The sequence below is a fragment of the Manis javanica genome, chromosome 5 (genome assembly GCF_040802235.1).
Source record: "Manis javanica isolate MJ-LG chromosome 5, MJ_LKY, whole genome shotgun sequence".
Classification (NCBI taxonomy): domain Eukaryota; kingdom Metazoa; phylum Chordata; class Mammalia; order Pholidota; family Manidae; genus Manis; species Manis javanica.
In genome coordinates, this window is record NC_133160.1 from 63,457,452 (window position 1) to 63,483,754 (window position 26,303).

Sequence of the window (26,303 nt, forward strand, 5' to 3'; positions counted from 1 at the left end):
TACCGCCTGCTGTTTTAGACACCTGATGACAATTCAGGGGAATGCATTTGAACTACAGTTCCATCTTCAATTAAACACTGTCTATATTGAGAACAATTTTCAGAAATATCTCAAGCACATTTTAGATTTAAAAAAAGGATAATTTACACCATAGAAGTTTGGAAAGCAAGGCTGAGAAGCCATATATAGAAAATCAGAAAAGACTTCCAAATGCCTAACAGCTTTTTGAACTGAAGGATTCTACTGGGATAGAGTGAGAGACTTGACTGTCATGCCCATAAATCCTATCCAAGGATAGACCTTATCTTATTAGATAAAAGTGTGAATTAATTGACTCTTTCCACATAACAGGATCTACTGCAGCTCACACACCAGTTTATGTGAAAATGAGACAGAACAGCAGAGTAAGGCATAAAGGACTTAAAAGCAGTAAGAGTATTCAGAACCAACTGAGTAATAGAAAATTAAACACAAGATGGTGCATCTCGGTTTTGAAATTGACAATGTTGAAGATGCCATAAAGAAGGAGAATGAGACGTAATAAATGCAGTTTGGAAAGAAAAGTTAATTACAGCATTTTCAAAATTCAAGAGAGGAATAGAAGATAGTTATTTAATGAACAATCTTGATACTTAGAATGAAGATTTTAAGAATAAGGAGTGATACAAAGTTTGAAAGATTGATTACATTCCACTAAATATTATTGAAATCAACACACCTTTAATTATCCTTCTCTATTATGGCATTTATAAATGTCCTCATGAAGACACTAATACAAATAGAATTCCACTCTCTTACTTGTATCAGGTCAGCTAGATTTTATTTAAATAAGAAATGTTCTCTCTCTGATAGATATATAGGACACATATGCAATAAACAAGTAAAATAAAATTAGAATCAGCTAATTTTGAAATTGTTTCTTAAGTTTAGAATAGGCACTCCAACAGTTTGTGATGCTCTCAGATTGTCAATATTCTAATCACCACTTTTACAATAAGCTATCATGTGATGGGAGGCAAATAAATGAATCTCCACCAAAGTAAAAAATGGAATTTTAGAACACATTATCTCAAGAGTCTCTTTTAGAACTGATATCCTGTGCATCCATGAATAAGAGAATGAATAAAAATCAAGTTACAATTATAGTGTTAAAATTAATTTCCATATAGAAAATAAATTTGAATATGGCAGAAAATTTGCCAAGTGGTAGAAAATCATGTCTAAAACATGCCACATATGACTGTACCTCTTGTATACAAAGTAAAATACCCTTTAAGTACAAAGGAGAGCACATGCAAGATGCTGGTTAGAAACAGCCACCATTGAGCCACAGACTTGTAGAAACAGAACTCCAGAGAAAAATACCAGAGGACAGCTCTCCCCTCCATGATGGCAACCACAACAGGGTGCTCCTCAAAGCCCCAGGAAAATGAGAGGGAGAGAGAGATTGTACGTTTCAGGTGTGCGTGTGTGTGTGTTTCCTTTTTCTATGGATTTGCTTCAATTTCAGAATTTCCTTAGAATTTAGATGAGACTTGAACTGAAATCCCTTAAGAGAGCACCAAGCTCCACATGAAACAACTCAAGAATTATGAAAGCAAAGTCACCTTCCATGTCCAGTGCAAATAATCTGGCTTCCAATTAGAGCTCAGGTCCACAGTGCTATGCCAGTCATTTAAATGCTCTGCTCTCCTTTCTGTGACAAATAAAAATTTAGTGAACTATTCCACCAAATAGCCCACCATCTCTTCTTTTGTAGAAGTCATAAAAATTTCTCTAATTAAAAAAAAAATAACTACCCTCACTTTGTGTCCCTGTAAGACTTATAATAAATAACACATTCACCAAGGCCAAACTATGCCTTGAAATGAATCATCTTAAATGAAATCCCTTTAAAGTCATGAGTTGCCTGTATTTGTTATTCTAAGAGTAGCTGTAGGAATAGTGGCATTAATTATTGAACTGAAGGTAGATGAATGCATTCTTCATGGTGTTCAAAGGCACTCTGGGAGCAGAGTCTCAATCCAGATTCCCTTCTGAGCACCTGCGCCTGCTTCCCAAGGCGCTTCTCCTGTCCTCGAAGCACCATCTGACACCAAACAAAGTCCTTCTTTTTCTAACCAGACTTGAAAGAGAATTGAAAAATCCACATGCTGCCTAACTTTATTTACCTAGGCGGTTATTAAGTCAGCAATTTATCCTCACATAAACTGCTTTTGTGTTTCCAGGAGCCAAATATAGAGAAACCTGGCTCTTACTCAAGCACAATACTGAAAACCTCCTTTGTCCTCTTCCTAGCAAATAGGCATTTATGTACACTTGTCTCTAGTTTTGTGTGGGAGGCTCTGAAAACACTCCAGTCAGAAGTGAGGAAAATATAGCTGCCATTTTTCCATGGCAGAAATCTAGTTTCTGAAAACATTTTAAATCCCTCTTTCTAAAGACAAGAATGGCTTAAGGAGTTCAGATGAAAGATGACAAAATTCCATTAAATGACAGTAAACCAACAGCATGTGAAGGCAAGACATGATGGAACAGGCTCAAATTGTGAGAGAAGTGATTTGCAATCAAAATGATAAAGAATTGATTAACAGTTACGAAAACTGGTAAAATTGATCTGCAGAGTAATTGGATATGTTTTGTTTTAAATAAAGAATTTCCGAGATGAACAGAGATGGAATAGAATCTTCCAAGGCCTCTTTCAATGTTGGGATTTTATGATTTTTCTTTATTGTCATCTCCATTTAGTTTCGATGTATGTTACAAATTAAACTATTCTAACCATCTTGTTCCTTGGTTCAAATGAAGGTTATTTTTGTTCCTATATTGTTCCTTATATCAAGAGTTCCTTAATGTTTACATATGGTACTTGTCAGCAGTTACAAAATTACAGACAGACTACCACCTGACTAATTGTGAAGCTGGCCTCCCCCATAGATTCCTGTTTTGCTTCTTTTCCTCCCTCAAGGGCACCCCTACCAACTTTTTCTAACATCCAAAATCTTCATGTTTCCTTTTTCTTCACCTTAGTTTCACAATTAGTGTAAATTATTGATAGTGCCTTAAGAGCACATTGCCCAAAATATGCTGAAGAGAATATTAGATCCTTGGGATAAGACTGGGACTTAAAGGCTCCCATGGTCAAATATATTTTAAGAAATGTTGTGTTTAATATACATTGTTTTGTCACTTGGAGCTTTAATAGGCTACTATTACGACTCATCAGAAGAGAGCTGTACTAGTCAACACTGCTCAAACTTATCTGAATATAAATCTTTTTTTCCTCCTGGAACAATTCAGGAGAAGTTTGAGCTTTCCAGAAGACACCTAAGAAATCCCAGGGAAGGGGAAGAGGAGTGTGTTAGATTTCTGAGTGGTCTCCACCATGAGGTTGTACTAACTCCTACAGCTAGTTTGGCTGGAAATGTGGCTGTGTATCCAGGAGTCTCTAACTCAGTGTCTTGCCAATGGGTTTCAGCCCCGGGCAAGTTCACTATGGATTCAATGTGACCAAAGAAATTGACAGCAAAACGTTCTTTAGGGTGAGAGGGTTTATTACCCATCTTGTTCTCCCGGCAGTTGGTTGAGCACTAGCGTCTTTGCCTCCATGCCCCTCTGTCCGCACAGCTGTCCTCTGGGCCTCTCTGCACAGCAGTCCCACATAGCCGTCCTCTGGGTCTCTCTGCACAGTTGTCCCGCACAGCTGTCCTCTGGGCCTCTGTCCTTGGCGCTGCCACCACTCCAGCCTCTGCTCTCCTGCAGTCTTGCAGCCGTGCCACCATGTAGCGCCCAGAGCACTGGACAGAGCTCTTTGTATAGAGTCAACAGCCATTTATTGCCTACAGGTGTGCAGTGAGCTAGTCAATCAGGGCCAGGTGAGACTCCTGGCCACAGGAACTCTCATTTTATCCACACTCCACCCCTCCAGGATTCTCTCCTCTCAATCTATGTGTCCTTAGTCCTCTGCAATGGTCCCCATGCAAGGAAGCCTCAAACATTGTTCTCCAGCCTCTCCAGCAAAAAGTCTTGCAGTCACAAAAGGCCAGACTCGTAGCTCTGTCTCTGACCTCTGCCTCACTGGTGTTAATGGCTGGAACTGCTGCTCTGGTTTCAGTTGTTGCCATAGCTCCAGTAAGATCCTATTTGGGTTCCCGTCTAATTTCCTTCCATCTACTCCTGCCCATATCAAATCAACCCACATCTGGGTCCTCATAACCCTCACGAGGCCCCTCAAATTCCTCCTGTGAGTAACAGGTCTTATTTCTTCCCGGGTTCTCATTGCTTTGGCTACTGTACGTGTCACCTCACATTTTGTAATCACTGCCTCAAGGCGGGCTGCACTGTCAGGGAAGACAGCTTTCCCATCTCTGATCCGGACAGAACAGTTCTGTCCACCCCTAAGTCCCACAGCCACCAGCTCAGCCTGAGTATAGGGGCAGACCATAGAGTGCTCCACGGCCTGGGGAGGGGGCTGCCCCTCTCCTTGGGGAACTTTCAGCTGCTGGGTCTTTATTTTCTTTACAACCACTGGGCCCGCTTTCAATACAGGAGGTGCCAGTGCTTCCAGCACCACCCCTTCATCCTTCTCCAGCTTCTCCATTTCTGGGGCTGATGGCACCTTTCTCTCCACTCCCCCAAGTGTCTCCTCTGCTACAGTGCCTTGCAACAGTCCAGCTCAGTCTTCAGAAGGTCTCTTACCTTCAGCTCAATGCTTCACAGCTGACGTTCTTGTGCCACCTCCACCTGTGCTTCCCTCAAGAGTTTGTCTTTTTCCTTGATGGCCTCTTCCTCCTTCAGAACACCTGGCAGCGCTGCCGTCTCGTCTCCAATGGCACCTTGCTGCTGGTACTCTTGTACTGCCTCCTCTCGCATCAATGCCATATCCTTCCTCAGGGAATCCACAGAGGTTTGCAGCTTGTGTTCTCGTGCCGCCATTTTTTGGGTCTCCTCTATAGACTTTTTTAATACTGTGAGAAGCAGCCAACCCACAGCCCCCGCTGTCTCATGGGCACTCTGTTTCTCAAAGGCTCTGCTTACTTTACCAAGAGCCAACCCTACTGCCTCAGATGTCACCTCCACTTGCCTCCAGTCCTAGGGTGGGGTCCAGTCCTCTAGGAGTCAAGCCACCTCAGACCACAAATCCATTGGGGGATGATCCACTGTCTCCCCATTCACAGGGACAGCCTGCTGAAGCACTCCTCCCATAAGGGCAGCTTGTCTTTTTCCTTGGTCAACAATGAATCCTGCCAACTTTCACCAACTGTCATGCCCAGAGCACTGGGCAGAGCTCTTTATATAGAGTCAACAGCCATGTATTGCCCACAGGTGTGCAGTGAGCTAGTCAACCAGGGCCAGGTGAGAATCCTGGCCACAGGAACTCTCATTTTATTCACACTCAGGTTCCTAAATTCATTCTCCATACATGTTAAGTTGACCTATAAGACTAAAATAATAGAAAAAACTGGGTAATATTTGGATCCAAAACACAACTATTCTCAGTAGCATGTGGTCTAGAATAAACAGTCTAGCCAGATTTTAATTTTAGATGTATTGTTTGCATTTAGCTCCAAACATACCTTCATGCTATCTTTCTATATTAAAAATTAATTTCTTCAATGTAATTTAATGAATTCAAGAACTGTTTGTTTAATGCTTACTATGTGCCAAGCATTATGCAAGAAACTCAATAAATATTTGATAATATTAATAATAAGTATGATAATAATATTCACTGAGATAAACTACTTTACAGGTACAATACAAACATTTTATTAAAAGCTAACCAAAGAAGACCTTGTTAAATCAACATCTAATACAAATGAACTATAGGCTATCTTTTCAGAGAACTGAAATGAAATTTTCAGTTCTCTTCTAGCTTATTTCCAAGAAAGATGACAATTTATTTGCCAAATACTTGTTTTCTTATTTGTGTATACTTCCATTCTTTTAATATTATTCACATATATTTCATCCTGTTTAATGACCAAGATGCCATCAAAATAGTACTTATAGACCTTGACTCTTCTACCCTGAAATATTTCACACTTTAGCAGGTACTTGAGTTCTTTCAGACCATAAAAATCTCCTACTCTGCCTTAAAGGTAACACACAGAATATGAACAAAATGGTTCTAGAACCTTTTACTCTATGCCTTATTAGGGGACAAAGTCCAGCACTCCAGTAAATTATTGCTCTACACATTAGCCTGAGGAAATTTATACAGTCTCCAGCTGTGCCTAATTTGTAATCTGTAAGATGTAATAACTTCCCTGTTTGCATAGTGCTTTGCTAAGCATAAAAAAAAGAAAAGAAAAAGGGACTCCTGGTCTTCAGAGTCTAGAGAAACACAATCTTCTGTGGTATATTTGAAACAAACATTGAATCAATGCAGAAAACACCAGCAGTAATAAATTTAAGGAACACATGTGAGGCACAGAGAGGGTGTGTTGAGAACTTCAGGTGGTTGTTATGTAGATTGGTCTGAAAGTTGAATAAAAAATTTACCAAGGAAGGATGTGATCTCCAGCAAGAGGACAGAGTGGTATTAGAGGACTAAATTATCTAGAAGGTTCAGTTCTATTACTGCAGTTCTGTTGTTAGATCTACCAAAAAGAACTTAAGGTCTTTCATGCCAGTCTGTGATGGAGTATTTGGTAAATTAAATGTTATTAAAGTTCAAGTGAATCATTTTCATTCAACTGTATCTATAAGATATTTTAATAAGTTATGCATATGCTAGATATATAAAAAATGTGTGGATAGCATTCACACTGGAAGCACTGTTCTGGTAAACACGCTTGATTCTATTTTTACAACTGAAAAGACTGAGCTAGATCAGTAATTTGAGCCAAGGAACCATATTTCATCTACAAAACTCTGTATTTTTTAAACATTAGTATTCATCCTCTGAACATACCTGTCACTGCAGGGAGGTCTAGGACTTGGTGTTCCTCTCCTAACAAGGAAAAAAGCTCTTAGATATGGAGTCTAGAATCAGAGACTTCAATCTCAGAAAATCCTAATATTCTAGCAGTAGCTATAAAGTTTTAACATACTCAGGCCTTTTAAGTCAAAGAAATCCCATAGAACACCTAATTAGCTCTGAGAGAAAAGAAGCTGTGCGTCTCATAGGGGTATAATATACATTCTCACACATGAGTTTTTGCCTTTCTATTAAATCAAAGCAAGACACATGGGTTACAATAGTCCCAACAGGTGCCAGGAAATATGAACTGATAAGACACTTAATCTAGATCTATATATGTGTATTTTTTAATTTGAACTTTGTCTTTCACACTAGCAATTTATTTTTAAAATAACCTAATTCCCATGAGTTGTAGGAATATGTGTAGCAGGTCAAATGTTCCAGCTGAGAGCCCTTTGATTAACTTCCCATTTTAGTCTGTCCAGTCTGTGGACAAATCACAGTATTTGAGTGACAGTCACAGGTGAGAAAGAAGAAAATACACTGCCCAGAAATGTGGGTCAATATATTTCCTGATGGCTCAGAAGCAAAGAAGCAATTGGTTCAAAGGCATTTTTTTCAGAGGAACATATCTAAAACTGTGCTGTGATAATTATATTTCCTTTTTACCTACTGATCAGGAAATTCTATAAGTAATTGTGTACTGAGGCTGGAATGCAGTGATAAAAAGGGTGAAACTTTTCTCTGTTCTCAAAGAGCTCATAGTATGTGCTGATTTCATATTTTACACACTCAACACAATGATTTTAAGTACTTCTGGCATTGTTTATTTCCTAATGTGCTAATATATACATATTTTATGATGAAGTATGTAATCTTAGTTATTGGAGATGCTGGAGAATCACTTGATTGATTCATTCATTTTATTCATGAATAATTATGAATTATCTGTTTCATTCAGCAGATACATGTTAAGTAGTTACTATGTGCTGGTCACTGTGCTAGATGCTAGCAATACACTGGTTAACTAAACAGTCCTTGCCATCAGGGATTCCAGGGGATAGCAATAATGATTCATATACTTGAAAGGCTCCTAATATGAGCCAGGAATTATGCTAAGATCTGGAAATGGAGCAGTCAACATTACAAAGAAGATTCCTGACCTAATGGAACTCATATTTGAGCAGAGAGACAGAAAAACAAGTAAATGAGTAATTAAGGTATCAGATAAAGAATTTTTTAGAGGGTTAAGTGCAAGTGGAAGCTATCGAAAATGATTAAGCAGAGGATTAAAGTGATTCAATGTTTATTTTAAGGAGGTTGCTGGATGGAGAATAAAAAAGAGAGGAAACAGAGATGTGGCAAACCATCTATTGTTCAAGTCCAGACAAAAGATGTCAGTACAGAGGATTAGTGATTCCCTGGGAATAGAGAACCTGGAGCATCCCCAGAATTCTAAGGATAACAACAGTAACAACGACAATAATAATAATTAAATCATTCTTAAAGTATCGGTTTTGTACCTGTCACTGTGATTTAAACATATTAGGTATTAACCTCCTAATTCTTAGATGAGATATTAGTATACCTATTTTACATACAATGAAACTAAGGTTTAAAGAGGTTAATCAACCTGAAAGATTACATAGCTATTAAATGATAGAGGTAGAACTTTAACCCAGTTTCTGGCTCTAAATCAGAATCCATAACAAAGGAGAAATGACACTGACAAGAATATTTTTCACATGTAGTATATTAGTCTGAAACAACAGTAGCATATTGTGGATAAAATGAGAGTTCCTGTGGTTGGGATTCTCACCTGGCCCTGGCTGACTAGCTCACTGCACACCTGTGGGCAATACATAGCTGTTGACTCTATAAAAAGAGCTCCACCAAGTGCTCTGGGCATGACAGGGTGGCATGGCTGCAAGGCTGCAGGAGAGCAAAGCAGAGCAGAGGCTGGAGTGTTGGCAGCACCGAGGACGGAGGCCCAGAGGATGGCTATGCAGACAGAGGAGCCCAGAGACAGAGACCAGCTTACTGCATGCAGACTCGCTCTGAGTGAACGGGATTTTAGTAACGGACCTGCCACCTGGAAATAAAGTTGAGTATAACCCTTTCACCCCAAGAATGTTTTGCTGTCAATTTATTTGGTCACACTGAATCCATAGTGAACTTGCCCGGGGCTGAAACCCACTGTCAAGACACATATTATATGCAGTCATATAATTATAAATGATAAAATTATGATAATTAATGATAGTATATACTACATAATTATAATTTACTAACATTATAGAATATAAGTATGGAGCTACTATTCAGTTTGCAAGTGTTCACTCCAATTGTCTTTTGCTCACCTCCTCTTCCATGTTGGAGTTCCTCAAGGATCTGTCCTAGGTCCATTTACCTTCTTTTCCTTTTCTATCTCCCTAGCTGACTTCTTTCATTCTCAGGGATCCAAAAACTGTGTTGCCAGTGATCCACAATCAATAAATCAGACTAGAATTCATAGATCCAAATGTCTGCTGGGTATCTACTTGACATCTCATAGAGCATATCAAAATTACTATGTTCTAAAGCGAACCCAATACAAAATCTGCTTGAATTCCTGTTGCTGCATCTCAGCAAATGATCCCTCCACTTATCCATTTTTTCATATGATAAGCCTGGGAACTGTCACTGGTTCCTTCCTCTTCCTTATTTCCAACACATACTCATCACCACCAAGTCTTGTTCCTTCAACCTGAAAATATATTTTTGAGTCATCCTTTTCCCTTTCTCTCCATCCCCTCTGCCATTACCATTATCTTTTAGTTGGGTTATTGCAATAACTCCATAATCAAGCTCGTTTTATGTATTCTTGTCACCTCTAATCCAATCTTCCTCCTCGGCAGTAAATATCTTCATAAAACATAAATTGTTTCTTGTCCTCCCTTTACTTTCGACTCTTTTTCTCACAGATAATAAAAGAGGTCCAAACTCCTTACCATCAGGTACAATTCCCTTATGACCTAGCTTTTTCCTACTTCTCCAGCCCCATCTACTGCCTCTGTTACCCTGGCACATACCTTACAGTCACATCAATCCTCATACAGTTGCTCAACCAAGAGACACTCTCTCCACAGTATTTTATTTTTCCCAGAATGCTCTTTCCTCTAGTCTTCCCCACGCTAGTCCAAGCATATCATTAACATCTCATCTTAGTTTATTTTTCCAGAATCCTTCCCTGATTCCTTGATTTAAATTTGATTTCTTTGTTATGCTCTTCTTATACACTTAAAATACATTGTGATTATATATTTATTTTGTGCTTATATAAATTTTATCTTCCTCAGTACACCTCAGCCAATGATTAAACTTACTGGAAGATTAAAGCAAATAAAGTCAGATAGCACCACTAATGACTCACATACCTCAGGAGTAAAGGTTTAGGTCACCCTAAGATTTTATGAATCCCGAACAGCTGAAGTACTTAGATAGTAGGTTCCTGTTGGGACCTTTTGCCTCTTTTGGGCTGGTGAGCATGAGGTGGCCGCAGGCTGGAGGTTTCCACCCTTCCTCATTACTTCTGCATTCGTGGCCCAACTGAGTTCCCTCGCGCGCTCTTAGCCCTAACTCCGCCTCCCCACCTAACCTAAACCTGCCTAAGACCCTAGTGACAGATGAGGTAATAATTCCCATTGGTTTCTGTTACTTCCTTATTTTCCCCTATATAACTAAGCCTCTGATGCAATAAAGCTGAGTTTTGCTGCACCTCCAAGGCTGACACATCTCCCGGCTTAGTGTGGTTTTGTTTTCCCCAGATCTCAGAGGAGGGTGTCCAAGCCGCCAACACTTGCCCTCTCGCTCAGCCCCGGGGGTAACAGGCTGGTCCTGCTTGTCCCCGCTCCGCGCCCCGCCTTCTTGTTGCTGAAGAGCAACAGGTTCCAACATACCACTCTCTAGTCAGAATCAGTTATCCAGTCAATGTAGTGGCAACCTTCTTTATCTGTTAGTTGATTGGTATGAGGAACCTTAAATGGCCAGGGAAATCTCTAATTCCAGGTCCATGGATTCAATGTTGTGTTGCCAGTGGGAAACATTTCTTTTATAGGAACAGGAGAGTTATAAGGAGTATTAGTGAATGGAGGCACTCTCATTTCCACACCTTGATTCTCAAGCCTATGCCTTCTGGCCATAGGGAAAAAAGCATCATATATTAGTCACTGGTTAAATATATACTCCCCATTTCCATGCATGGTAATACCAAAAGCACTGTAGACAGAGAATACAATACCACAGTGAGGATAAATCACTAATCCCTCATTGATGGAAGAAGATCAATGTAAACAACCTGCCACAGTGTGGCTAGCTGGTTCCCATGAGGAATGGTGCCATATCTGAGACTTCACATTGGCTTCTGCTGTTTGCAGACTAGGCACTTTGTAGTACAAATAACCAAATCAGTCTCAGTGAGAGAAAAAAAAATCTCTTTTTGTAGCATGCAAAATCTCCTTCCATGCCATTGTATGCACTTCATTCTTGATCCCATCAAGCAAACACTATCATTGCTAGGGAAAGCAGCTTACTGGTCCACAGAACAGATCATCTCAACCAGCTGATCACTGAAAGCCCCACTGTAGTGGGTACATTTTGGTGAGCATATGTGTGGGTCACAAATATCCTCATATTCTGTGTCTGTTCCAAAGTTCCAACCAAGTATGTCCTCACCACACTTCCTTGTCACTGATTTCCCAATCATTTTATTTCCAGGTCCTTACCCATTTGGATAAGCATTAGTAATTTCCCTTCAACCCATGTAGATCTTTTCTTATGGTCATATCTCTGTCCAGACAAATAAGACATAAGATATACTGCTTGCGATTCTGCCCTCTTGGAGGATTCTCATTCCCCACTGTCCCTCCCACCCACTCCCAGGTTAGACTATAATGCTACAGCATTGAATTCTGTCTGGTGCCTGCATATTACACAAAGCCATCTGTAAATCAGGCCTGAATTTTTTCTTCCTAAACCAGATAATAGCAGGGTACACCCCAGGAGTCACAGGTGTGGATTGAGTGAGAGAGGTCAAGGTAACAGAACTAAGTCCTTTGGCAAGTTTAAGCTCTTGCTCTTGGCACTCATGGGTCTTTAGAGCTGCTAGAGCCTGATATTACACGAATGAACTTTCACTGAATGGTAGGCTGTTGCACATTCCATTGTTGCTCAGCGGTTCCAGTAACACCCAGTTCAGGACAGGCAGGTTAGGTCACAGGTCACTTAATGTTCCATGGTCACGGCCTAACAGCAAAGCAAGATTTATCTCAAAAACAGAATAATTATTTGTGAAAAGGTTATAGCTTTGTTTCAAAACTTTAAAAATTGGTGGTACAACTCTCCTGGGGATTGCAGAGGCTCCCAGTGAGAATACATACTGCTGCAGACACTTTGTCACAACTGGATCAACTAGGTCACAAGGCTAACATGGTAGAGCAGCTTGCCTCATATCCTGAAATCTCTAAAGCCTTCTTTTGTTTATTGGCCCCACTCAAAACTGGCACCCTTATGAGTCACTCAAAAACTGATTTCTCAAATGTGGTATATATTGCCTCCCTAATCCAAAGGGTAGTCTGCTGTTTTCTTAGTAGAAGAGAATGCAGGATGCAGCAATTTATCTTTCACTTTGAACAAGACACATCAATATCCCAGACTAAAAGTCTAGAAGCTTCAACCATGTGTAGGCTTGCTGAAATTTTATGAGAGTTTCTGAGACATTTATTTCCTACTTCCTATTTCCCAAGTAGAACCAACATGATGTCATCAATATACCAGCCCAGCATGATGTGGGATGAGAGGACCAAGGTACCTTTGAATCAAATTATTAAAGAAAGCTATTTGAGGTCTTTGCAATTCCATGCATATTTTAGGGGAAAAAAGCCACTGAGATTTTGATAGGGAATGGAGTGAATCTATAGATTGCTTTGGGGAATACTACATTTTAATAATATGAAGTCTTCCAATCCATGAACAAAGGCTCTCTTTCCATTTATTAAGGACTTAATTTATTTCAGAAATGTTTTTTAAATTTTCAGAGTGTAAGTCTTAGACCTCTTTGGTTAAATTTATTACTGTTTTTTATTTTTATGATGCTGTTATAAGTGGCATAATTTTTTAAGTTCCTTTTTGTACTGTTCATTGCTAGTGTACAGAAATATGATTTTTGTGTGTTGATGTTCCCTGTAACTTTGCTTAAATCATTTTAATTATAATAGTATTCTAATAGTATTTTTGTGGATTCTTTAGGAACTTCTAAATATGAGATTGTGTTATCTGTTAATAAATGTACATTTACATTTGTTCTTTTCAGTTCTTGTTCTTGGTTCCTTTTACTTCTTTTTCTTGTCTAATTGTTCTGGCTAAAACTGCTAGTACAGTGTAGAATAGCAATGATAAAAGCAAACAAACTTGTCTTGTAGTTTCAGTGTACAGGTCTAGCACATATTTTGTTAAAGTTATCCCTAAATATTTCATACTTTGATGCTCTTGTAGATGATATTTTTAATTCCCATTACCAATTTTTTGTTACAAATATATAAAAATACAAATGACTTTTACATACTGGCCTCATATCCTGAGACCTTGCAAAATTCATATATTCAATCTAGCAGCTTTTCCATGGATATGTAACATTTTTCTAATTCACTATTTTGTCAACTATGGATAGGAGAGTTTCACTTCTTCCCTTCCAGTCTGTATGGTGTTGATTACTTTTTTAAATTTTAATACACTGGCTAGATCTTCTAGTACAATGTTACCTAAAAGTGATAATAAAAGTGGACAGACTTAATATGCTCCTGTTTATTAGTGGGAAAACTTTCAGTCTTTACTATTAAGTATCAATTAGCTGTAGGTCTTCATAGGTTTCCTTTATCAATTTGAGGGTACTCACATTAGTTACTAAGTTAATGGATGCTTTTATCATGTATAGTGATTGACGTATATCACATAATTTTCTACATCCATCAAGATATTACATGTATTTTCTCTCTTGCTTTGTTAATATGATGAATTGCACTGATTTTTTTTTTAACTGTTGCCATCCTGAGATAAACTCTACTTGGTAATGATTTATTGTCAGTTCTTCTGTATTGCTGGATTTGATTTGCTATTATTTTGTGGGTATTTTTGTATCTATATTCATGGGATCAGTATAAAAGAATATTTTATTTTATTTTATTTGTTTAGTTTTCATACCAGATTAATATTGGTATCATAAAATGAACTGAGAGGTGTTTCCTCTTCTATTTTCTGAAAGAATTAGTGTAAGATTTGTTTTATTTCTTCTCCAGATTTTGATAGAATTTCCCTTAAAGCCATCTCAATCTTGAGTTTTCTTTGTGGAAACTATTTTAACTATGAATTCAATTTTTAACAAATTAGAACTATTTAGATTTTCTATTTCTTCCCGAGACAGTTTAGTACTTGTGTTTTTTCACAGAATTTATTGGATTATTTATACTAGGATAAAAATATTCTAATAGTCCCTTTTTGTACTTTGATATTCTATAGAATCTATTATGACACTCACTCTCCCAGTTTCACTTGTTATTGATAAACTGTATTTTCTCTTTTCTTTTTTCTTGATCAGTCTAAGTAAAACATCAGCCTTTCAACCAGGTAAAATTAGTTGATATTATTATTTATGTTTTCTATATTCTTATTGATTTACTGCTCTATCAATTACTGTAAGTAGATATTGCAATAATCAATTACAATTTGTACTTATCAAATTTTTCTTTCAGTCCAGTTTTTGTTTCATGTGCCTTAAAGCTCTGTAATTGACAAAAAACATACATAATTGCACACCTTATTGATGAATATTTTATTATTATGAAATAATCCACTCTATCTTTATAAATATTCCTACACCTAAAGTGTCTTTCTCCTGATGCTAATACATATACTCCTGCTTTTTAATATTTGTATTTGCATGGTTTATCTTTTTCCATCCTTTTACTTTTGAGCTACCTGTATCTTGCTTCCCCAATCCCCTGCCATTCTGATAATTACTGCTATTTCATTGAGTGTCTAAACCAATTCATGTGAGATAATTATCATTATACTTGGATTTAAATGTACCATCTAGCTATGTGTTTCCTTCATTTTTTTAGATTGAGTAGTTTTTTATTTATCTGCTTATCTCCTCTATTGCCAAGTAGCAATATCTTTTCTTTTGTTAGCAGTTAGTCTAGATTTTACTTATCCATCTTTAGCATACCACAGTCTACCTTCAAATAATATTACACTACGTCACACATAAGATTTATCCTCTTCACTCATTTTTTTACCTATTTTTAGTTATACTTTGTTTCTAAATGCTTTAGAAATGTCATAACAATTATTATTATATATTTTCCTTGAGTAATTATCTTTTAGAAATATTAGCAACAAGAAAAATCTCATATTTTATAAAGAAAATTCTTTAACTTGTGTTGCTGGTCTGCTATAACAAAATTTCTCCTCTTGTTTCTCTGAAAATAGTTTTAATTTGTCCCCACTTTTGAAGAATATTTTGTGATAGAAAATCCTATATTTACAGGATTGTTCTTTTCTTTTCAAAAGTTGAAAGATGTCATTCCATAGTTTTCAGTCATGTGTACTTCTAATGAGAACTGACAGTTCATTCCTATTTTTCTTCCCTTGCATGTAAAATGTCATGCTTTCTCTAGGTGCTTGTAAGATTTTCTTTTTACTACTGGCTTTCAAAATTGGTTGTGATGTACCTTATAGAATACTTTTCTTTTTTCTTTTTCTTCTTTTTTTAAATGCTGTTTTGTGCTCCTTGAATTTCTTGGGTATGTGGACTTAACAGTTTTCACCAAATATCAAAAAGAAAATTTATATTATTTATCCAAATATTTTACCTGTTCCATTCCTGAAACCCAGTTACAATATTTTATACTGTTTTATGTTGTCTCAAAGTCCACTAAGGCTCTGTTCATTTTTCTCCAATTTTTTATGCTTCACTTTGAATTATTTTGTTTCTGTTATGTCTTCAAATTCACTGCTCTTTACTTCTGCAGTGTCTGGGATGCTCTTAAGCCCACCAGGAAACTTTTTTTACTTCTGTTATATTTTTAGCCCTAGAAGTTTTATCTTCCATTTCTCTTATAATTATGTCTATATTTTCCATTAATCTTGGTGTATATATATAATTGCTCTTTTAAAATTCTTTTTTAAAAATTTTGACATAAAGTTATACATAATTAATAAGTACATCTTGATGATTCTGAGATATATATAACCTATGAAATCATCACCATAATCTATACTATAAACCTATCCATTACCTCCAAAATTTTTCTCCTCTCTTTTTTATTAATATTGTTATTGTTATTTTGTTGATAACACTTCACATAAGATCTACCGTCTTAGCAAATTTTTAAGCAATACAGTATTGCTCACTATAGGCACTAAACTGTACAGTAGATCTCTAAGGTTTATTTATCTTGTATAACAAAACTTATACTAATTGACTAATTGACGCATTTCTCTTTCCCCACAGTCCCTGGCAACTACCATTCTACCCTCGGCTTCTATGAGTGACTTAGATTCCACATAAGATCACATAGTGTTTGATTTTCTCTGTGTGGCTTATTTCACCTGGCCTAATATCCTCCAGGTTAATCCATGTTGTTGCAAACAGTAATATTTCTTTCTTTTTAAAGGCTAAATAGTGTCCCATTGTATGTATACACATTTTCTTTATCAATTCATCTGTCATTGGACATTCAAGTTGTTTCCATATCTTGGCTTCTGTGAACAATGCTGCAGTGAACACAGGAGTGCAGGCAACTCTTTGAGATCCAGATCTCACTTCCTTTGCATACATACACAGTAGTGGGGTTGCTGAATCATACAGTGATTCTATTTTTAATGTTTAGAGGAACCTCCATACTATTTTCCATAATGTCTGTGTTTGTTTACATTCCCACCAATAGTGCACAAGCATTTCCTTTCCTCTACATCCCTACCAACACTTGTTATTTTTTGTCTTTTTCATAACAGCAAATCTAACAGATATGAGATGATAGCTCATTGGTTTTTATTTGAATTTCTTTGGTGACTGGTGATGTTTCGCACCTTTTTCATGTACCTGTTGGACACTTTTTTGTCTTCTTTGGAGAAATGTCTTTTCAGATGCTTCATTCTTTTTTTCTTTAATGACACTGGGAAAATTTACAGGAGGGAAATGGGGAGAGATTAGGCACATCTACAAATCTCCCTGCAACTGTTTTGGGGCTGCATATCTATAGGTTGAACACCATCACTTACAAATACCAATTTGTTGCACAATCAACCAAATAGCAGCATGAATGAAAATAAAAATTAAATTTTCAATATAGTCTCTCTACTCTCATTTATTAGACCTTAAATTATTCCAGTCCCTGTGTGAACTCTAGAAATTTCTCATTTACAGATATCTAGAGGTTTTCATTGCCCAGCATCACAGTCTCACTAGTGTATATAGAAAAGTTTAGTATTTAGGCAGACTTGAGAAAATCCCTGTATAGAATTTCGGAGCTCCCTCCTCTCGGGAACACTTTTACAAAATCCAGTTGCCTCAGCCTACTTAGTTCTGATCTGTCTCCTCAACCCAGTGAAACCTAGTTTACTCTCCCTGCCACGTGATCCACAGTTTGTCTCTAAGCAAAGGGCAATCAATGTTAACCTTGTTTGTTTCTCTCCTCTCAGTGGTTATAATCCCAACTTCTTTTCTGGAACCACTTTTGGTGCCAAATATTCTCTCAATATTCAGTTAGGAAAACAGGTACAATTTAGGTATTTTAAACACGAATGTATTTAAGGCAGATAAATAAATTACTAAGCCATCAGAAACACTGAAAGAATGAATGTCTGGGAAGGTCATCATTATATTTAAGCTTTGCTATTACCTTTGAGAAAATTAGGAAGTTGCAGAAACTGTAGGAAACCCCAAACAACAAATTTATGCACCTTCACCACAAAAACAAGTGACTTATAGAAAAAGGCTTGAAGGTCACTTCAAATTTCCATGTCTGCTGAAGCAAATGCATTTTCCTGCAGTGGCCAGAGAAGTAAAAATATGGTATCTTCTTCTTCACCTACCTTCTACATATTGCAGAAATGCTTCTCATTGGAGAAGGGAGAGCATAGAGAGGGGACAATACTGAGTTTCCAACAGATATTCTGCACCAATAGAACACTTGATTTAGAGCCAATATCTGTTCAAATTCAGGATCTGCTGCAATTATCCACATGCCCAGGCAAGTAATATAACCCCTGAGTCAGGGAGGTCCACAACCTCTCAGTCTCAGTGATTACTTGAAAGACTCACAGAACTTAGAAAAGCTGTTATACTCATATGTGGTTTATTACAAGAGACGAGTACAGATTAAAATCAGCAAAGGGAAGAGTACACAGGAAAGAGTCCAAGAGAAAACAGATACAAGTTACCATATGCCCTCTCCCCAGTGCAGTCACATGGACAGTGCTTAATTCTCCCAGCAAGGATATATGGCAAAACATGTAAAGTGTTGCCAACCAGGGGTATTCACTCAGCCTTGATATCCAAAGATTTAACTAGGGATCAGTGACACAGGATGCAACACCTGCATGATAAACCTCAGCTACTGAGCCCACAGCATCCCAGTGGTAAAAATGATACAGAGTGGCCCAAGTAATCGTGCACACAAAACAGGTATTCACCACAAAATCACACTGTTGGCACAAACCATCCGGTGTGGCCCAAGGCCTCAGGCCTGCAAAGACACTCATAGTGAGTAGGATTCAGAGGTTCAAAGGTCATCTCCCAGGCGTCCAAAGTTTTAGGGAATGTGCAGGATTCAGAGCCCAGTCCTACTGGCAACCTCTTTCTTGCACACCTCCTTAAACTTGGGTTTTATTATTTATAAAATGAGGCTTGTGGTGAATAATAAATGAGATTATGTATATAGGAAGTACCTGGCATATGACTAATAAGGAATCGATATTTATTTTTCTGGTATAGTTCGAAAACAGAAAAAGGACTTTTATAGCCTTTCCAACATCAAGATATCTGTATGGTTTTACATAACAACCAAACAGATAATTAGTTGATTTTTGATGCATAATATTGTCTATTCAGTATGGTCAGGCAGATGCATGGACACCTAACAGAAACTTCACTAGAGGTATTCCACTTATACTTATTAAACAGAATCTTAGTAGTTGGGTAGATTCCCACTGTGCATAGGTTGTCCTCTGCAGAAGGGTACCTAGCTGAGGGGGCAAGTCAGGAACGAAGACACAGCCCAAGTTTTGCTTGCCAACCTCTACATTTCAAACTCCATCTACTTGGAAAATCTATTTTTTTCTAATTTCACATAGGCCTGTAAGAGCTGGTGTAGCCTTGTCACTATTGTTATGTCCACATTATAGTGACAAAACTAGTAATTTAGTTAATAGTGGCTTAAAACATTATGTCAAGATTACAGTTATAGATTTGAGGAGAAGTGAACGTTCTAAGTATTTGCCATAAAAACTCATCATTTTACTGAACGCAGGATGTAATAACTCACCTAAAGAAACAATATGTTCTAAAATACATTGAAAAACACTTTGATTTGGAGTAGGAATAAGCAGTTCATATTTTCCAAAAAAGAAAATGTGCCCCATGAAATTATTCTGCACACACCAGACCACATCCAAAAGCTACAAAGAGGAGATGTTGCTCAGATCCTCTGATATTTGTTTTAGCATTAAAGCCATTAGCTCTGGTTATTAGACTCTCACAGGAGATGGGAAGGATTATGTCTAATTGTAGGCAGTATAAATCACATGTATGCTGATAACATTTTAATGTTCATGACAAATCCAGACAAATCTTGTTAGGGTTTTTTGGATTTAGCTGGATTATCTTATGTAATTTTCAGAATATAAAATTACCTGTGAAAATATTAACACCAATGAATGACTTTTGCCTAAAGCAGTTGATCTCTCACCTGCCTTCCCCTAAGAAACTACTGAGGATACAATAACTTAATGTCAAGGACTCCATAATCTTAGCAAAATCATAAATATTAAATATAAAATCAGCAAAGGTTTACAAACATCAATTTCCTGGCAGATCACAGGTGCCAGCATTTTATGTTTCTTTCTCTTTATATTCTCCTTTCCTGTCCTTTCTCATGCAGGAGGTGTTAGTCCTGGCTTTTTTTTTTTTTTTACCTGAACACTATCTATCTTCTCAAAATATTTGTCTTCATAGGGCAGGTCATGAGCAATGGAGTGGCAATTTTTATCAGCTTCCTCATATCAAGGATAAGGCTAGAGTGCGTAAAAGGGAAAAATAAGAAGTCATATTTCAATCACCAGGGGACTCCTCTCTGTTTCTTGGCATCTTAGCCAAAATGACCTGGGGACTAAAAACATCAACCTGTCCCACTTTTCTACATCTCTCCAACTCTTCCCAACCCAGCCCACTCTCTAGGAATACTCAGCCTAGCAGAGTGAGATTCTACAACATGGAGAAGCAACTGTCAAAAGTATTCAACTCTTTTATTTTAGAATTATATTTAAGCAGTATGACTGATACTGTTAACTGACTCAATCTCATTATCCTCTCTTCATTTGATGCAGAATCAAGACTTGACTTGGTACAATATTCCCCAGATTCCACCATAGCTATGGATATCTGAATGGTTAATAAGGTAGAAACTGGGAATTCTGGGAAGTTACAATTTTCTGGAGGCATACACTAGCCCCCTCTGCTTCTGGAGTTAGAGAAATCAGCTTATAACCTCAATTTCTGTCATTCTACATACCAAGAATAACAGAGCATGTTCAAACATTGTAGCAGGGCATTCTATTATTTGCAGCCAAGCACCCTCTTAACTGATGGAAGTTGCATCTCTTTTTATAAGTCTGACACAGAAAAGATATTCCACCAGTATTTTTAATATGGCTATGAAACAGTCTATTTCCGAGGTAGCATTCCATCTCCATAAGTGTCAGACAAATTAAAATGTGGTTAATTGTTACATAATGTTCCCAATATAGTGCCATTTGATGTTTATGGTAAAAACAAAGCCATCAAGATGATTGAGTGTAGACACAAAAACATCCCTAGAAGAGAGAAAATCATTATCATTAAGCTATGCCTCATCAGAAAAGGGCTGCTGCTGCTTCAGTCATAGTCTATGGTGAGCCCTGCAATGGCAGGGGAAGAAATGGCTGGCAGATTAATTACCAGATTAATTGACTGGCTTTTAAATCCATTTCAGTAAGTCTGCAGATATTGCTTTTATTGATACCAAGTGCAAGTTCAGTGCTATCACAAAGCAAGCATTGCTGTGTGAGTGTAGAATCACAGAGCACCCGAGAAATGTTGACAAGCACCAGAATACATTCCGTGGTAGAAAAGGAAATATTTGTCTTGCTTCTCACACAGTAGAGCAACATTTCCATATCTTATTTACTTCTTCTCAAGAGAGTAGACAAGTTTTACACTGAGTGAGAAAAGGGAATACTAAAAATGGTAATTGTGACACTCATCTGCTTCTCACCAACCAATACTTGTTCAAACTCTCCCCACAATCATACTGCTTATGAACTAGGCAGTGCCAAAATTGCTGCAATTTGGCAGAATTGTTAGTGTTTAGTGACTGTGAGCCAAGCTCCAGTGTTGTGTGGATGCCTTCACTGAGGGGACAGCCTTTGCTCAGAGAATAGGGTGGAGTCGGTGTCTGCAAGCTGTAGTGGCATAAATGGTCGTCGACACTTGCTGCACACCCATCTGTCTTACGCAAGGCAAAATGCTTCAATTACGACTACATAAAAGGAACTGTTGATATACTGGGAGATTGCTTACCGAGGGTATCCATCCACACCAAACTAAACATCATACTGTTAATTGTGGCTGACAAGCAATTTGCAGAAATGCTTTAAGTTATTTGTATTACTAACAGCCATCTGAGGTCTTATTTTATCTCCTTAAATCTGCTGCAGTTTTCTGAATGAATTTTTATGGACACATTTAAGGAAACAATTAGAAGTGCAAATAAAGAATTCCCTAAAGCCCCACTTATCTTGTGTGATAGGAACACTGGTAAACAAGCTCTTTGAAAAGCTCAGGCGCTTTCTCCCAACATCTCCCCATCATGATGATAAACCAATCAAGTAAAGAAAAAGTGTGACTGACTTCTGAATTAATTTCCTTCAACAGACATTATGTAACAATAAAAATCAATCTTTTACGTTTTGATGTTTCCTCCGCTCTCTCTTTCTCTACTTAGTCTGTAAGATTTCTCTTTTAAGCTGGAAGTAAACTTTTCAGGAAGACACCATGATCCTTTTCCTCTACTGTGTTTTGCTATTCTGTTTGTCATCATTCAGGTCCTTTTACAGCATTATTATAGGTACTTGAGTGATATGTGTAGGTGGTATTTATGTATATTCAAAAAACTATTGCAGATTCTCAGAAAGCAGGACCTATTTATAAATATACTCAATATTAATGGAAAAATAAGAGTTTGAATATACAGCACTAGTCCCAAGCATGGCAGAGAATCCATCACTAGCTCTGCCCTTAAGGGAGAGGAGACAGGTACAAAAATAACAAGAATACAAGTAGAAACTGATGTGTCATGAGAGAAGTAAAAATTAAGCAATAAAGGAGTTCAAGGTGAGACTCTTCCTGTCTGGGGGGACCAGGGAAGGACTTACACAGAGGGTCCACCTGAGAAGGTCCAGCAGACTGGCTTTAAACAGCTAGAGATTTAGAACCCACCTGGTAAGAGTGCAGAGGGAATGACAAGAGAAAGGTGGAGAAAAAGAGACAATAAAGACTGTTTGTCATGAAAGTCAGAGGCCTCAAGTCGTGTGGTAGAAAATAAGTTTCAGTTAAACAGATGAATCACATGAAAGCCACTGGCTTGGACGAGAACTCTACAGACATGAGCAAATGGAAGTCTGATTACTGGTTGGGGTAAATTACAGTATGGCTAGTATCGGGGGTCCTTCAAAGCCAGTCTAAGAAACTGAAAATTTGGTAGACAATCATGACAATATTTATGACACTATAATTGTGCCACACAAAGACTAGAATAGTCCAGAAAGAGCAAATGTACAGATGAGTGGGTCAGGCAGATTGCCGATGTCTCCAGTACACAGTGCTGCTTGCAGACCACTGAGCCATCTGAGGCCTTCTTCCCAACCAGTCCTGCAAGAGACATTTACTTTCCTCCAGAAAAGAAATATGCAAATTAATCAAGCAACACAACTCCAAGTCAAGGGGATCACTGGTTTTACCCCCACTACATGACAATTTCAAGATTTAGATTAAGGTTTTCTCCATACTCTTTGGTAGTCTTCAGAGTTCCCCATTTTAAATATCTATGCATATATAGAACTGTTTCCTCCACAGTTTTCCAGCAAATAAGAGAGATAATTAGATTTTCACACAGAGACTAAAATATGACAATTTAATTAAATTGCACAGAATCTAAAAGAATATATATTTATGTATAAATATGTATACAAGTACATTTTTTATTTATTTTGTAAATATGTAATATATGTATATATATATATATTTGTTAAACACAACGTCAATTCAATTTCCTTAAACACTTGACAAGACTTATTTTCTGCAAGATTTCTTGCTAAGAGGCCCTCAGTCACATTAAGTGCTCACAAAGTGCATGAAGTTGTATTTTATGGTACAGCCCTAATTGAGCTGTCTAGGTTAAAGAAGCCGAATGTTACGGAGATGTTTATTATACAAGCACACTTAATCTGAAGCAGGAAAGGAACATTTCTGTAACTTCGGGTGTAATTTATCCCTGCAAAAGGCAAGAAAAGAGGCCTTTTATCACCCTCTCATTTCAGTGAATTATGTTTATGGAGTCCTTCTACTGCTATGAATCTGGTTTCACTCCAACGCGAAGAGGAGTTAAGTCCCAAATACCTCTCAGTTGAATTTCATTATGTTCCTGTACCTTGTTTCCCATCAAGACATATGCTTTTGCTATACATACAGTATAGTCACAGTCATTTACACCTGCTCTTACTTATAGCAGCCATTTATTTATAACAAGGCAAACTAAGTGTAAATATAGGTATCTGGAGACATTTATTTATTGCAAGTATTTTTGTTTCAGCTAACTTGCTATTGGATAATTAGTTATTTTTTGCTTTCTTTCTAACTTTTTTCTTGTTTTATTTTATTTTTTTTAAGTTAGTAGGAGAAGAAGAGTCTTCATATTTCTAAATTGCCTCATCTTCAATTGCTAAATTTTCCGCATGTTTGATACTTACAAATCCAAACATCAAGATGACAACAGCAGCCAATGAGATTAAGTATATCTAGTTTAAGCATTGGAAGCAAAATTAAACAATTTTCTACACTTCATTTTGTTCTACACTCAAACAGCAAGAAGTAAACTCTTCAAAATGCGTAGTAGTACCTGAACCAAGCTGTTCATTTGCATCTACCTAACAAAGAAGATATTCTATGCATATGGACTGTAGTGTTGTTTCCAAAATCTAAATTTATTTCAAAATTTCATAAACAAGTTTACATGTTTAATTTGAAACATTTCACATAACTGTCAATCATCTAGCAATAAATTTCCAATGGACAAGAATTAAATTCAACTAACAAAATGTTTGAAGTGCAGTAATGAAGAACTCATTCTCAACATGAAAAACATCTATTTCTCATGTGGTATGTAGTAGTGCTGAGTAATTAATTCTACCCTACAGCAAACATTTATTGGGAGCTATGTTTCAATGACTCCACCAGGTATTACTTATACCACAGGGATTAAAGGCCTGAAGAAATTGCCCTTTTCATTGAGCTTACATTCCAGCCAGCTGAAAACCAGTAAGTAAAACAAGGAATATGAAGTAAGGAAAAATTACATAATCATCTGGAAGTGGTTAATTTTTTTAATTGTGTAAATTTTAATAAGGTGGACTATAAATACTCCAAATGGAATTTGGCCAGAGTACCAAAGTAACAATTTCTTCATCCTGTGACATAATACACTCTTTTCTCAGAGCTATCTCTCCCTGAAAACCCTAGACCACTGTTTCAGTAGAGACTTAAAATAATAGATCAAGTCTTATTTCCAGGGAGTGCCATAACATTAGAACATGACAAGGCCGTTAAGGTACAGTCGCAGAAAATGCAATTCAAAAGGTAGCTATCCCACAACCAAAAGTTGAGCTTCAAAGCCACAGATAATTCTCCAAAGCTCTTCCCACAATACATTGCTGGGGCAAAAAGTAGTATACTAAGAAAAAGTTATGGAACCTGTAAGTCCGGGGAGAGGAAATCCCGGGGCAAAATACCTCTAAAAGCAGAAATCAGTCAAAGGGAGAAATAAAGTTTAAAACCCGTTTACTGCTTACAAACTGCAGTCCAGCTCCCTCCGTCTCTCTCCCCTGCTCTGGGAGAAGCCTGCTAGCAGGCAAGCCAGCCCCTCCCCTTAACCTCTCAGGTTCAGACACGCCCTCTGTTGCCCAGGTAATTACCCATTGACAGGGAGATGAACTTCTCTCCACCCCTGAGGATATGCAAATGAACCAAAGCCAGGCAAGATATTCTGGAAATGTTACAATTTTACCCACAGAACCTCAAACACAACTACTAATAGAGCAGAGTCTTAATACATCAAAATTAAGAACCCATCAAGGACAGTGATCAACCACCAAACAATCAATTTTTCCTATTACGTTCAAGTTTATAAAGCTCAAAAGCAATAATAAACACACTCTTAAAGTTACAACAACTAAACACTTTTTTTAAAAAACAACAAAAACAGTTTATTGCACACTGATTTCAGATTTTAGATAGATAGGACTGGTGGCCATGAAGTGGACCATTGGTGAAGAACTGGATGCTCTCCACATATATTTTAAACTTTCTCACCTTCATGCCTTTGCTCATAGTTCTACAGAATTTCTATAACCATATATTCAAATCCTACCCTTCTGTATGATTGACAGCAGGGAGGGAGGCTCTTTCTGTCCCTCCAGCCTGGTCTCCTAAGCTATGGCTTCATGGGAAGACTAGTTTTTCTTCTGGAGGCAGGAGTACTGCCAGTAGCAATCAAGGCTAAATGTGTCTTTGTTCCCATCCTATAACAGAAAGACAGTCTCTTCTTCCCAAAAACCCCAACACACTGTACCCATCGAAGTGGTAGAAATTAACACAGGCCTATCTATCTCTAAACTAATCCCTGACAAAGGATGTAGAATCCCCACAGCCAGTTTACACAAAGCATCTGAGTTCGAGTGGCTGGGAAGTAGCCACAGTATTCACATGTCTTCCAAAGCCCAGCCCAAGTAACCACGCAAAGCTCTCGGCCTT

The 26,303-nt window shown here is 37.5% G+C and overlaps 1 long non-coding RNA gene across 2 annotated transcripts in view; it reads right to left on the reverse strand.

Moving 5' to 3' along the window:
- LOC140849781 (uncharacterized) overlaps positions 1 to 25,392 on the reverse strand; it is a 117,973-nt gene extending 92,581 nt beyond the window's left edge. For both annotated transcript variants that reach the window (XR_012131971.1, XR_012131970.1), the window contains exon 1: positions 25,343 to 25,392. This is a non-coding gene — a long non-coding RNA (uncharacterized lncRNA). The remainder of the gene's footprint in view (positions 1 to 25,342) is intronic.
- Positions 25,393 to 26,303: the final 911 nt, after the last annotated feature.